Genomic DNA, 13179 nt, shown 5'->3' with positions numbered 1-13179 from the left:
AGTCACAAAGAGTCAGACATGACTGAGCGACTTTCACTTTCACTTTCACTTTCAAGGGAAACTCTACAACCTAGGATAGTCTACAAAGCAAGTTTGTCATTCAAAACTGAAGAAGAGGTAAGATGTTTACTAGAGGGTAAAAACTAAAGAGTTCATCTCAATATCAGTAAATGAAACTTATGAGAATTTTAAATCATCTTCTTGAAAAAAAAAGAAAAAAGAAGAGGATATAACATGAAATAAGATAGTATATGATGTGAGAATTGATATTTTCAAAATGACTATACTAGCCAAGGCAGCCTACAGATTCAATGCAATCCTTATCAAATTACCAATGACATTTTTTACATAAATAGAACCAAAAAAATAAATAAATAAAATTTGTGTGGAAAGTCAAAAGATCTAAAAGCTGAAGAAATCCTGAGAAAGAAAAATGGAGCTAGAAGAATCCATCTGCCAGACTTAAGACTATACTACAAAGCTACAGAAATCAAAATGCATGGTACTTGCACAAGGACAGAAACATAGATCAATGGAACAGAATAGAAAGCCAAAAAATAAACCCACACATCTACAGTCAATTAACCCATGACAAAGGAGGCAAGAATAGAAAATAGAAAAGACAGTGTCTTCAATAAGTGGTGCTAGGGAAAACTGGACAGCTACATGTAAAAAAATAAAATTAGAATATTATCTAATATCATATGCAAAAGTAAACTTAAAATGAGTTAAAGAACTAAATGTAAGACTGGATAATATTAAACTCTTTGGGGAAAACAAAGGCAGAACAGTGTCTGACACAAATCACTAAAATAATAAATTTGATCCACTTCCTAGAGTGATGAAAATAAAAATAAACAAACAAAATGAATGGGACATGCATGCTAAGTCTCTTCAGTCATGTCTTATTCTGTGGAGAGAGGTGTCCACCAGGCTTCTCTATCCATAGGATTCTCCAGGCAAGAATACTAGAGTGGGTTTCCATGCCCTCCTCTAGGGGATCTTCCCAACCCATGGATAGAACCCAGATCTCTGTCTCTGGCATTGGCAGGCAGGCTGTTTACCACTAGCACCACCTGGGAAGCCCATATAACTTAAAAGCTCCCACAAAACAAAAGAAACCACAAACAAAGTGAAAAGACATTTCTTCCAGAATGTGGGAAAATACTTGCAAACACAGCAAACAGCAAGGGACTGATTTCCAAAATATAAAACACCCCATGAAGGCTTATAAATAAGAAGACATGCAAGCAGCCGGAAAACATAAAGATGACCAGAAAGTAAGATGTTTAACATCATAAATTATGATAGAATTGCAAATCAAAACTAAAATGAGCTTTCACCTCACAACAATCATAATGGCCATCATCAAAAAGTTTACAAACAACAAATGCTGGAGAGGGTGTGGGGAGGAAGTCCTTCTATACTATTGGTGGGACTGTAAATTGGTATAGCCACGATGGAGAACAGTATAGAGGTTTCTTAAAAAAATAAAAAATACAATGACCAACAATTTCACTTCTGGGCATCTATCTAAAGAAAGTCATATTTTTAAAGAATGCATGCACCCCAGTGTTAAATGTAGCACTATTTATAATAGCCAGGACACAAAGAAATTTCAATGTCCACCAAAAGAGGAATAGACTTTTTTAAAAATGTGGTACATATATTCAGTGATATTACTCAGCCATAAAAAGGATGTTATAATAGTAAATAAAGGTAGAGTCTGATCAGTTTGTTGATTGCTTAGGAGAGGAAAGAAAAGAGAAGTGTTAAGGGAAAAGTATTTAGATTGAGTTGAGATACAGATAGCCAAATGGAGATTTTAAGTCAGCATTAGATACGTGCATAATTCTCAAGGAGAGATCAAAGGGTGAGAAATAATTTTAGAGTACTGTCATAGAGGTGGAATCTAGATAATATAAACTTAAAAAGGCATTATGTAGAAAAAGTAGAAATCTGATGAAAATAAAACTTAAGTATTTAGAGACTTAGGTATAGGTAGATAGAAAAAAAATATTTTATTCTATAAGAGATCAATCATACTAAATGCTTCAGAGAGTCTGAGATGGAAGAAGCTGATGATGCTGTGTGAATCCTGAGTATCAGACAGTAGGTTCCTGGTATAGACGGTTCTCTAAAGTCAGTGGGTTATAGCACTTTGGAACATGGAAAAGTCTCACTTAGATCATAAAGTGACATTAGAATTTTGGTTATACACTAAGCTTGAGGGAGGAGGGGGACCTAAAAATAATGATACATTGAAATAGACAATGTCTTACTGAGATTAAATTCTGACAAAATACTTGAAAATACTCTTGATTAAGAGAAAAGAAAGAGTATCTAAAAACATTCATGTGGATTAAGGAAAATTTATTTTCCGTTCAAGAAGGAAAACAGGGATTAGGTTTGTCCTCCCAATGAAACAACCAAAGGAGTAAACAAAATATATGAAACGTTTGTTTTCAAGACATTCAATGTCTTAAAATCGGAGAAGGCAATGGCACCCCACTCCAGTACTCTTGCCTAGAACATCCCACGGACGGGGGAGCCTGGTAGAATGCAGTCCATGAGGTCGCTAAGAGTCGGACACGACTGAGCGACTTCACTTTTACTTTTCCCTTTCATGCATTGGAGAAGGAAATGGCAACACACTCCAGTGTTCTTGCCTGGAGAATCCCAGGGACGGGGGAGCCTGGTGGGCCACCGTCTATGGGGTCGCACAGAGTCAGACACGACTGAAGTGACTTAGCAGCAGCAGCAGCAATGTCTTAAAATAAGGGACAATGATGCCTGAAAGAGAGTAACCAGATGAAGTCAGGTCTGTGCTTGGCTTAGCTTACTATCTTGAGAGGATTTCCAAGCTGTGGAACTTTTGTTCAAAAGGCACATTGTAAGAAAGAAAAGATAAGTAACAGTCATGGAGAAAATATTTGCAAATCATGGAGACTCAGATGCTAAAGCATCTGCCCATAATGTGGGAGACACAAGTTTGATCCCTGGGTGGGGATGATCCCCCAGAGAAGGGTATGGCTACACACTCCAGTATTCTTGCCTGGTGAATTTCACGAACAGAGAAGCCATGGTGTCACAAAGAATCAGACATGACTGAATGACTAACGCTTTCACTTTATATCTGATAATGGATTTGTATTCAAAATAAGTAAATCCAATTATCAAAACGTAGTAAGAAAACAACATTTTTAAATGGCAAAACTTTTGAACAGTTACTCCCCTCCTTTATTCACAGAAGAGAGATGCAAAAGGCAGATAAAAATATAGTCAATAGCCAAGAGGAAAATTTAAATTATAAGCACGAGACCCACTACACACCTGTTACAAATGCTATAATTATAAGTTTAGGCTAGAATGTGGAGATATGGTGCTGTTGTGCACTAATGGTAAGAATGTAAAGTGGTGCAACTCCTATGGAAAATATTTGGTGAGTTCTTAAATTCTTAAATATACGTGTGAAAGTGAAAGTGAAGTTTTTCAGTCATGTCTGACTCTTTGCGACCCCATGGATAGTAGCCTACCAAGCTCTGGTAGCCTACCAGGCTCTGCCGTCCATGGGATTTCCCAGGCAAGAATACTGGAGTGGGCTACCATTTCCTTCTCCAGGGGATCTTCCTAACCCAGGGATCGAACCTGGGTCTCCTGCATTGCAGACAGACGCTTTAACATCTGAGCTACCAGGGAAGTAAATATACATGTAATACATGATCTAGCCATTTCACACTTAAATATTTAATAAAAATAAATGAAAATCTACATCAATACAAAGATTTGAACATGAGTGGTCATAGCAGGTTGATTTGCACTTGTCCAAAACTGCAGACAGGAGAACAAGATGGTGGAGGAGTAAGTAGATGTGGAATGCATCTCTCTCCACAGATACCTCAGAAATACACCTTCAGACACAGAAGTGCATATGGAACACCAGCTGAGAGCGGACAGGAGTACCTGATCAGTGGAGAAGAATATATAGAACCATACAAAACTTGGTAGGAATAAAGAACTAGGAGAAAAACAAGAGTGTTAGTAAGACTGGACCTACTCTCAGCTGGTGGGGGAACTGAAGCAGGGGTCTGATCCCAACATTGGAGCAACTGTATGAGTCAGAAGAGAAACATTTAAGGCTGACAGTGAAACAGCTGATCTGTGACAGCCTAAATGGAATGAGAATCAGACAGTCCTTGCCACAGCCATACATACCCTGGACAGGAACGCTGGTCCTCTGGAAGGTGCAGCAGCTGGGAGCTGGAGTTTAGGAATTATGGAGCAATCTCAGGGCGAGGGCTGCTGTTGACTGCAGAGAGACAGATTGAGGGGATGTGAGGAAGAAGACTGGGGGGAAATGCCTGTGGAAAAAGCCGGGCAACCATGGAAGCAAGGTGATACTCTTGTGTCACATGTAGAGGGTAGAACCATCTCCATAGCCTCTCTCTTTCCGCAGGCCAGCATCTGAACAATAGAGAGGCTGGCCCATCAAACACCTGATGCACTGAACTACAGAGTAGGACCCCACCCAGGCTGCTCCTTTAAGTGACTGGCGCCCAGCCAGGGTGTCAGTCCCATCTATGTGCCTGATGCACCAAAAAACAGAGAAGGACCCCAAGCTGGGGAGCCCTCTAAGTGCCTGAATGGGTGGAGCTACAGAGAAAGACTGGCTAAAGAGGCCTTCTGATCATCAGCTACAAGAGGCTCAAAAAAAGACTCTGATAGGGCCATAATTCCTGCAGCGGAGGCAGTCCATGTCCCTATACACTGGGCGCTGACAGGGTCCACATAAGCCAAGCAGCTGTGCCACCTTCATGCTCAACTCTCATTGGTGCAGAGCTGAACATAGGCAATAATGTCTTGCATCTATGCATACAGGGTCGCTTCTTTCGTGACAGACCCTTTGGAACCCTGTAGACTGTGTCCTGATAGGTTTCTCTGTCAGGGAGGGGGGTTCGCCAGGCAAGAATACTGGAGTGTATTGGCCAATAATGGTTGCCATGCCCTTCTAGAGCACTATATTTCCTGCTGCCCTAGCCATCAACTCTCATGAATACCTGGTGTTGCCAGAACCCCTGTGACCCAAGCAGCTGCACCACTTCCACACCTGGCCCTCACAGGGGCAAACCCAAGCCCTCCAGTACAGCCTCAGGAGCAAACCCCAGTGGACAACCCACATTTGGAGGTGGAAATAAAACCACAATTGAAACCTAGGGGCAATTTGACTAAGAAAGGAGACCTAAAACCTTCCCACCAGCTGTACAAGCTGCAGGTTAAATCCACATGATCAACTAGGCAGACTCTGTGTCTATGGAATATACAAAAAGCCATCGAGAGCTCCCACAAAAAAAAAAAAAAAAAAGAAACAAACACTAGATCTGAAAGCTGTGGATGTTGGAGGCAAGAACACATAGGAGTAGGACCAAATTAGAATCTGAGGTGCCCCCACAGCAGGTCCAGAGATCAGCACAGTGTTGGAGGGCATCCTAGAGAGGTAAGGTGGACTGTGACTCCCAGTGACGAAAAGGACTCCGACGTCAGTGACGCAAGAAAAACATTTATTATTCTTATTCTTTGACATGTTCTGTTGAATCTTTTGGATTTTTCTCCCCTTCTTCCCCTAACCTCCTCTGTTGTAGTTGTCAATTTTATTGGCACTATGAAGCCCAAATTAAGTTTTTGAACTTTTTTTCTCAGTCATAATTTTTATTGTTGTTGTAAACCTCTGGCCTATATTGGGCTATGAAAAGCAGCAAGGGAGCATCAACAAGTAACATACAAGGGAAACCCCATATGCTTAACAGCTGATCTTTCAGCAAAAACTCTTCAGATCATAAGGGAATGTCAAGATATATTTAAAGTACTGAAAGGGAAAAATCTACAACCAAAATTTCTGTACCCAGCAAGGATCTCATTCAAAATTAATGGAGATAAAAAGCTTTTCAGACAAGCCAAGTTTAGAAGAATTTAGTGCCAAAAAACCAGCTTTATAACAAATGTTAAAGGGACTTATATAGTCAAGAAATATGAGAGAAGAAAACAAATCTGCAAAATCAACCCAAAGCAATTAAGAAAATGGCCATAGTAACATATATATGTTTATTTATATTTATATAAATGTATATAATAATATATAATTAATATAATATATAAATAAATATAATAATATATATTCACATTTCTTTAAATATAAATGGATTAAATACTCCAACCAAAAGACACAGACTGGCTGAATGGATAAAAAACAAGACCCATATATATGCTGTCTACAAGAAACCCACCTCAGACCTAAAGACACATACGGACTGAAAATGAGAGGATGAAAATATATATTCCATACAAATGGGAAGGAAAAGAAACTGGAATAGCAATCCTCATATCAGACAAAATTGACTTTAAAATAAAGAATATTAAAAGAGATAAGGAAGGATACTCCATAATGATCAATGGATCAATCCAAGAGGAAGACATAACAATTGTAAATATCTATGCACCTAATATAGGAGCATCTCAATACATAAGACAAACACAAACAGATATAAAAGGAGAAATTGACAGTAACATAGTAATAGTAAGAGACTTTAACACCCACTACAGAGAAGGCAATGGCACTCCACTCCAGTACTCTTGCCTGGAAAATCCCATGGACAGAGGAGCCTGGTAGGCTGCAGTCCATGGGGTCGCTACTAGTAGGACACGACTGAGCCACATCACTTTCACTTTGCACTTTCATGCATTGGAGAAGGAAATGGCAACCCACTCCAGTGTTCTTGCCTGGAGAATCCCAGGGACAGGGGAGCCTGGTGGGCCGCCATCTATGGGGTAGCACAGAGTTGGACACGACTGAGGCGACTTAGCAGCAGCACTAGCAGTTAACACCCACTCACACCAATAGACAGATCATCAAAGCAGAAAATTAATAAATAAACCCAAGTCTTAAATGCTACTTTAGATGAGATGGATTTCATTGATATCTTCAGGATATCCCATTCAAACTCAGAAGAATGCACCTTCTTCTGAAGTGCACATGGAACATTCTCCAGGATACACCACATCTTGGGTCACAAATCAAACCTCAGTAAATTTAAGAAAATTCAAATATTAAGCATCTTCTCCAAACAAAATGCTATGTGACTAGATATCAATTACAAGAAAAAATCTATAAGAAACACAAACACATGGAGATTAAACAATATGTTTCTAAACAGCCAACAGGTTATTAAAGAAATTAAAGGGGAAACCAAAAACTTATATAAACAAATGACAATGAAAACACAACAACTCAAATATATGGGATGCAGTAAAAGCAGTCCTCAGTTCACTTCAGTTCATTTCAGTCGCTCAGTCGTGTCTGACTCTTTGTGACCCCATGAATCGCAGCACGCCAGGCCTCCCTGTCCATCACCATCTCCCGGAGATCACTCAGACTCACGTCCATCGAGTCAGTGATGCCATCCAGCCATCTCATCCTCTGTCATCCGCTTCTCCTCCTGCCCCCAATCCCTCCCAGCATCAGAGTCTTTTCCAATCAGTCAGCTCTTCGCATGAGGTGGCCAAAGTATTGGAGTTTCAGCTTTAGCATCATTCCTTCCAAAGAAATTCCAGGGCTGATCTCCTTCAGAATGGATTGGTTGGATCTCCTTGCAGTCCAAGGGACTCTCAACAGTCTTTTTCAACACCACAGTTCAAAAGTATCAATTCTTCAGTGCTCAGCCTTCTTCATAGTCCAAGTTTCACATCCATACATGACGACAGGAAAAACCATAGCTTTGACTAGACGGACCTTAGTCGGAAAAGTAATGTCTCTGATTTTGAATATGCTATCTAGGAGCAAAGTTTATAGCAATACAACCGTACCTCAAGAAACAAGAAAAGCAAGAATAAACAATCCAACTTTACAGCTAAAAGAACTGGGAAAAGAAGAAGAACAACAACAACAACAATTAGTAGAAGGAAAGAAACCATAAATATCCAAGCAGAAATAAATGAAAAAGAAATGAATGAAACAATAGTAAAGATTAATAAATCTAAAAGCTGTTTCTTTGCAAAGATAAACAAAATTGACAAATCTTTAGTCAGACTTACCAAGATAAAAAGAGAGAAAAATCAAATTAAAAAAATAGAAATGAATAAGGAGAGGTTACAACAGACAATGCAGAAATGCAAAGAACTCTAAGAGACTATTATGAACAACTATATGGTAATAAAATAGATAACCTGGAAGAAATGGACAGATTCTTAGAAAATTTCAATCTTCCAAGACTGAACCAGGAAGAAATAGAAATCATGAACAATCAAATTATAAGCACTGTGAAATTGAAGCTGTGATCAAAAACTCCCCAAAAAACAAAAGCCCAGGACCAGATGGCTTCACAGGAGAATTCTAGCAAACATTTAGAGAAGAGCTGCTGCTTATCCTTCTAAAACACTTTCAAAAAATGGCAGAGGAAGGAACACTTCCAAACTCATTATACGAGGCCATTATCACCCTGATACCAAAAACAGACAAGTTCAGTTCAATTCAGTCGCTCAGTCATGTCCGACTCTTTGCGACACTATGAATCACAGCACGTCAGGTCTCCCTGTCCATCACCAACTCCCGGAATTCACTCAGATTCACGTCCGTCGAGTCAGTGATGCCATCCAGCCATCTCATCCTCGGTCATCCCCTTCTCCTCCTGCCCCCAATAGCTCCCAGCATCAAAGTCTTTTCCAATGAGTCAATCTTTGCATGAGGTTGCCAAAGTACTGGAGTTTCAGCTTTAGCATCATTCCTTCCAAAGAAATCCCAGGGCTGATCTCCTTCAGAATGGACTGGTTGGATCTCCTTGCAGTCCAAGGGACTCTCAAGAGTCTTCTCCAATACCACAGTTCAAACGCATCAATTCTTCAGCCCTCAGCCTTCTTCACAGTCCAACTCTCACACCCATACATGACTACTGGAAAAACCACTGCCTTGACTAGACAGACCTTAGTTGACAAAGTTATGTCTCTGCTTTTGAATATACTATCTAGGTTGGTAATAACTTTTCTTTCAAGGAGCAAGTGTCTTTTAATTTCATGGCTGCAGTCACCATCTGCAGTGATTTTGGAGCCCCCCCAAAAAGTCTGACACTGTTTCCACTGTTTCTCCATCTGTTTCCCATGAAGTGATGGGACCGGATGCCATGATCTTCATTTTCTGAAAGTTGAGCTTTAAGCCAACTTTTTCACTCTCCTCTTTCACTTTCATCAAGATGCTTTTGAGTTCTTCCTCACTTTCTGTCATAAGCGTGGTGTCATCTGCATAACTGAGGTGATTGATATTTCTCCCAGCAATCTTGATTTCAGCTTGTGTTTCTTCCAGTCCGATGTTTCTCATGATGTACTCTGCAGATAAGTTAAATAAGCAGGGTGACAACACACAGCCTTGACATACACCTTTTCCTACTTGGAACCAATCTGTTGTTCCATGTCCAGTTCTAACTGTTGCTTCCTGACCTGCATACAGATTTCTCAAGAGGCAGGTTAGGTGGTCTGGTATTCCCATCTCTTTCAGAATTTTCCACAGTGTATTGTGATCCACACAGTCAAAGGCTTTGGCATATTCAATAAAGCAGAAAGAGATGTTATTCTGGAACTCTCCTGCTTTTTCCATGATCCAGCAGATGTTGGCAATTTGATCTCTGGTTCCTCTGCCTTTTTGAAAACAGCTTGAACATCAGGAAGTTCATGGTTCATGTATTGCTGAAGCCTGGCTTGGAGAATTTTGAGCATTACTTTACTAGCGTGTGAGATGAGTGCAATTGTCTGGTAGTTTGAGCATTCTTTGACATTGCTGTTCTTTCGAATTGGAATGAAAACTGACCTTTTCCAGTCCTGTGGCCACTGCTGAGTTTTCCAAATTTGCTGGCATATTGAGTGCAGCAATTTCACAGCATCATCTTTCAAGGTTTGAAATAGCTCAACTGGAATTCCGTCACCTCCACTAGCTTTGTTCATAGTGATGCTTTCTAAGGCCCACTTGACTTTACATTCCAGGAATGTGCCTAGCTCTAGGTGAGTGATCACACCATTGTGATTATCTGGGTCATGAAGATCTTTTTTGTACAGTTCTTCTGTGTATTCTTGCCACCTCTTCTTAATATCTTCTGCTTCTGTTAGGTCCATACCATTTCTGTCCTTTGTCAAGCCCATCTTTGCATGAAATGTTCCCTTTTTATGTCTAATTTTCTTGAAAAGATCTCTAGTCTTTCCCATTCTGTTATTTTCCTCTATTTCTTTTCATTGATTGCTGAAGAAGACTTTCTTATCTCTTCTTGCTATTCTTTGGAACTGTGCATTCAGATGCTTATAACTTTCCTTTTCTCTTTTGTTTTTTTTGCCTCTCTTCTTTTCACATGACACAAAAAAAGAAAACTACACGCCAATATCACTGATGAACATAGGTGCAAAAATCCTCAACAAAATTTTAGGAAACAAAATTCAGCAATGTATCAAAAAGGTCATACACTATGATCAAGTTGATTTTGTTCCAAGACATGGAAGGATTCTTCAATGCATGCAAATCAAACAACGTGATACACAATATTAACAAATTGAAAGATCAAAACCATATGATTATCTCAGTAAATGCAGAAAAATCCTTTGACAAAATTCAGCACCCATTTGTGATGAAACTCTTCAAAAAATGGGCATAGAAGGAACCTACCTCAACCTAATAAAGGCCATGTATGATTAATCTACTGCAAACATTATTCTCAATGCTGAAAAACTGGAAACATTTCACCTAATATCAGGAACAAGACAAGGATGTCCACTTTCACTGCTATTATTCAACATAGTTCTGAAAGTCCTAGCTATAGCAATCAGAGAAGAAAAAGAAATAAAAGGAATCCAGATGAGAAAAGAAGAAGTAAAGTTTTCACTGTCTGCAGATGACATGATAGTATACATAGAAAACTATAAAGATATTAGAAAATTACTGGAGCTAGTCATTAAATTTATCAAAGTTTCAGGATACAAAATCAATACACAGAAATCACTTGCATATTTATGCACAAACAATGAAAAATTAGAAAGAGAAATTGATGAATCTATCCCATTTCCCATTGCAACAAAAAGAATTAAATATCTAGGAATAAACTTACCTAAGGAGACAAAAGAACTGTACCTAGAAAATTATAAGACACTAATGAAAGAAATCAAAGATGACATAAATAGATAGACATTCCATGTTCCTGAGTAGGAAAAAGCAGTATTGTGAAACTTATTATACTATCAAAGGCAATCTTACAGATTCAATGGGATCCCTATCAATTTATTAATGGCAGTTTTTACAGAACTAGAACAAAAAACTTCACGATTCATATGGAAACACAAAAGACCCTGAATAGCCAAAGCAGTCTTGAGAAAGAAGAATGGAGCTGACGGAATCAACCTTCCTGACTTCAGATTATACTACAAAGCTACAGTCATTGAGACAGTATGGTACTGGCACAAAAACAGAAATATAGACCAATGAAACAAGATAGAAAGCAGAGAAATAAACTCATGCACCTATCGATACAGTATTTTTGACAAAGGAGGCAAGAATATATAATGGGGCAAAAACAGCCTCTCCAATAAGTGGTACTGGGAAAATTGGACAGCTGCATGTAAAAGAATGAAATTAGAACACTTCCAAACACCATGCACAAAGATAAACTCAAAATGGATTAAAAACCTAAGTGTAAGATCATAAACTATAAAACTCTTAGAGGAAAACATAGGCAGAACACTCGATGACATAAATCAAAGCAAGATCCTCTATGACGCACCTCCTTCAGTAATGGAAATAAAAACAAAAGTAAAGAGGTGGGAACTGATTAAACTTAAAAGCTTTTGCCAGCAGAGGAAATTATAAGCAAGATGAAAAGACAACCCTCAGAATTTGAGAAAATTACAGCAAATGAAACAACTGACAAAGGTTTAAGTTCCAAAATATATAAGCAGCTTGTACCACTCAATGCCAGAAAAACAAACAACCCAATCAAAAACTGGGGAAAAGGCCTAAACCGGCATTTCTCGAAAGAAGACATACAGATGGCTAACAAACACATGGAAAGAGGCTCAACATCACTCATTACCAAATAAATGGAAACCAAAACTACAATGAGATATCACCTCACACTGGTCAGAATGACCATCATCAAAAAGTCTACAAACAATAAATGCTGGAGAGGATGTAGAGAAAAGGGAATGCTCTTGCAGTGTTGGTGGAAATGTAAATTGATACAACCACTATGGAAGATGGTATGGAGATTCCTTTAAAAACTAGTAATAAAACCACCATATGACCCAGCAATCCAACTCCTAGGCATATACCCTGAGGAAACCAAAAATGAAAAAGACAAATGTGTCCCAGTGTTCGTTGCAGCACTATTTACAATAGCTAGAACATGAAAGCAACCTAGATGTTCATTGACAGATGAATGGATAAAGAAGTTGTGGTACATATACATAATGGGATATTACTCAGCCACAAAAAGGAACTCATTTAAGTCAGTTCTAATGAAGTGGATGAACCGAGAACCTATTTTTCAGAGTGGAGTAAATCAAAAAGAGAAAGATAAGTATTGCATTCTAACACATATATATGGAATCTAGAAAACTGTTACTGAAGAAATAATTTACAGGGAAACAATGGAGAAACAGACATAGATAATAGACTTATGGACATGGGGAGAGGGGAGGAGAGAGTGAGATGTATGGGAAGAGTAACATGAAAACTTACATTACCATATGTAAAATAGATAGCCAACAGGAATTTGCTGTATGGCTCAGGAAACTCAAACAGGGGCTCTGTATCAACCTAGAGAGGTGGGATGGAAATGGAGATGGGATGGAGGTTCAAAAGGGAGGAGAGATACGTATGCCTATGGTTGATTCATGTTGATGTTTGACAGAAAACAACAAAATTCTGTAAAACAATTATCCTATAAAAAAATCAGTCAAGGAAAAAAAACTGCACACAACACAAATGTCTAATAATAGTTAGTAGACAAATAAATATTATATATTCAGTAGAATGAAATAATATGCAGCAGTAAAAGCAATACTGTTGATACATGCTATAACATGTTGAATAAAGAAACCAAAAATATATTCATAGGTTGTGCCTGGAAGGCCAAATAAACCATGATTTCAGAAAAACACTAA

This window comes from Capra hircus, chromosome 24 (genome assembly GCF_001704415.2).
Source record: "Capra hircus breed San Clemente chromosome 24, ASM170441v1, whole genome shotgun sequence".
NCBI classification, from domain to species: Eukaryota; Metazoa; Chordata; class Mammalia; order Artiodactyla; family Bovidae; genus Capra; species Capra hircus.
The sequence above is the reverse complement of the archived record's forward strand: the minus strand, read 5'-3'. Positions refer to the sequence as shown.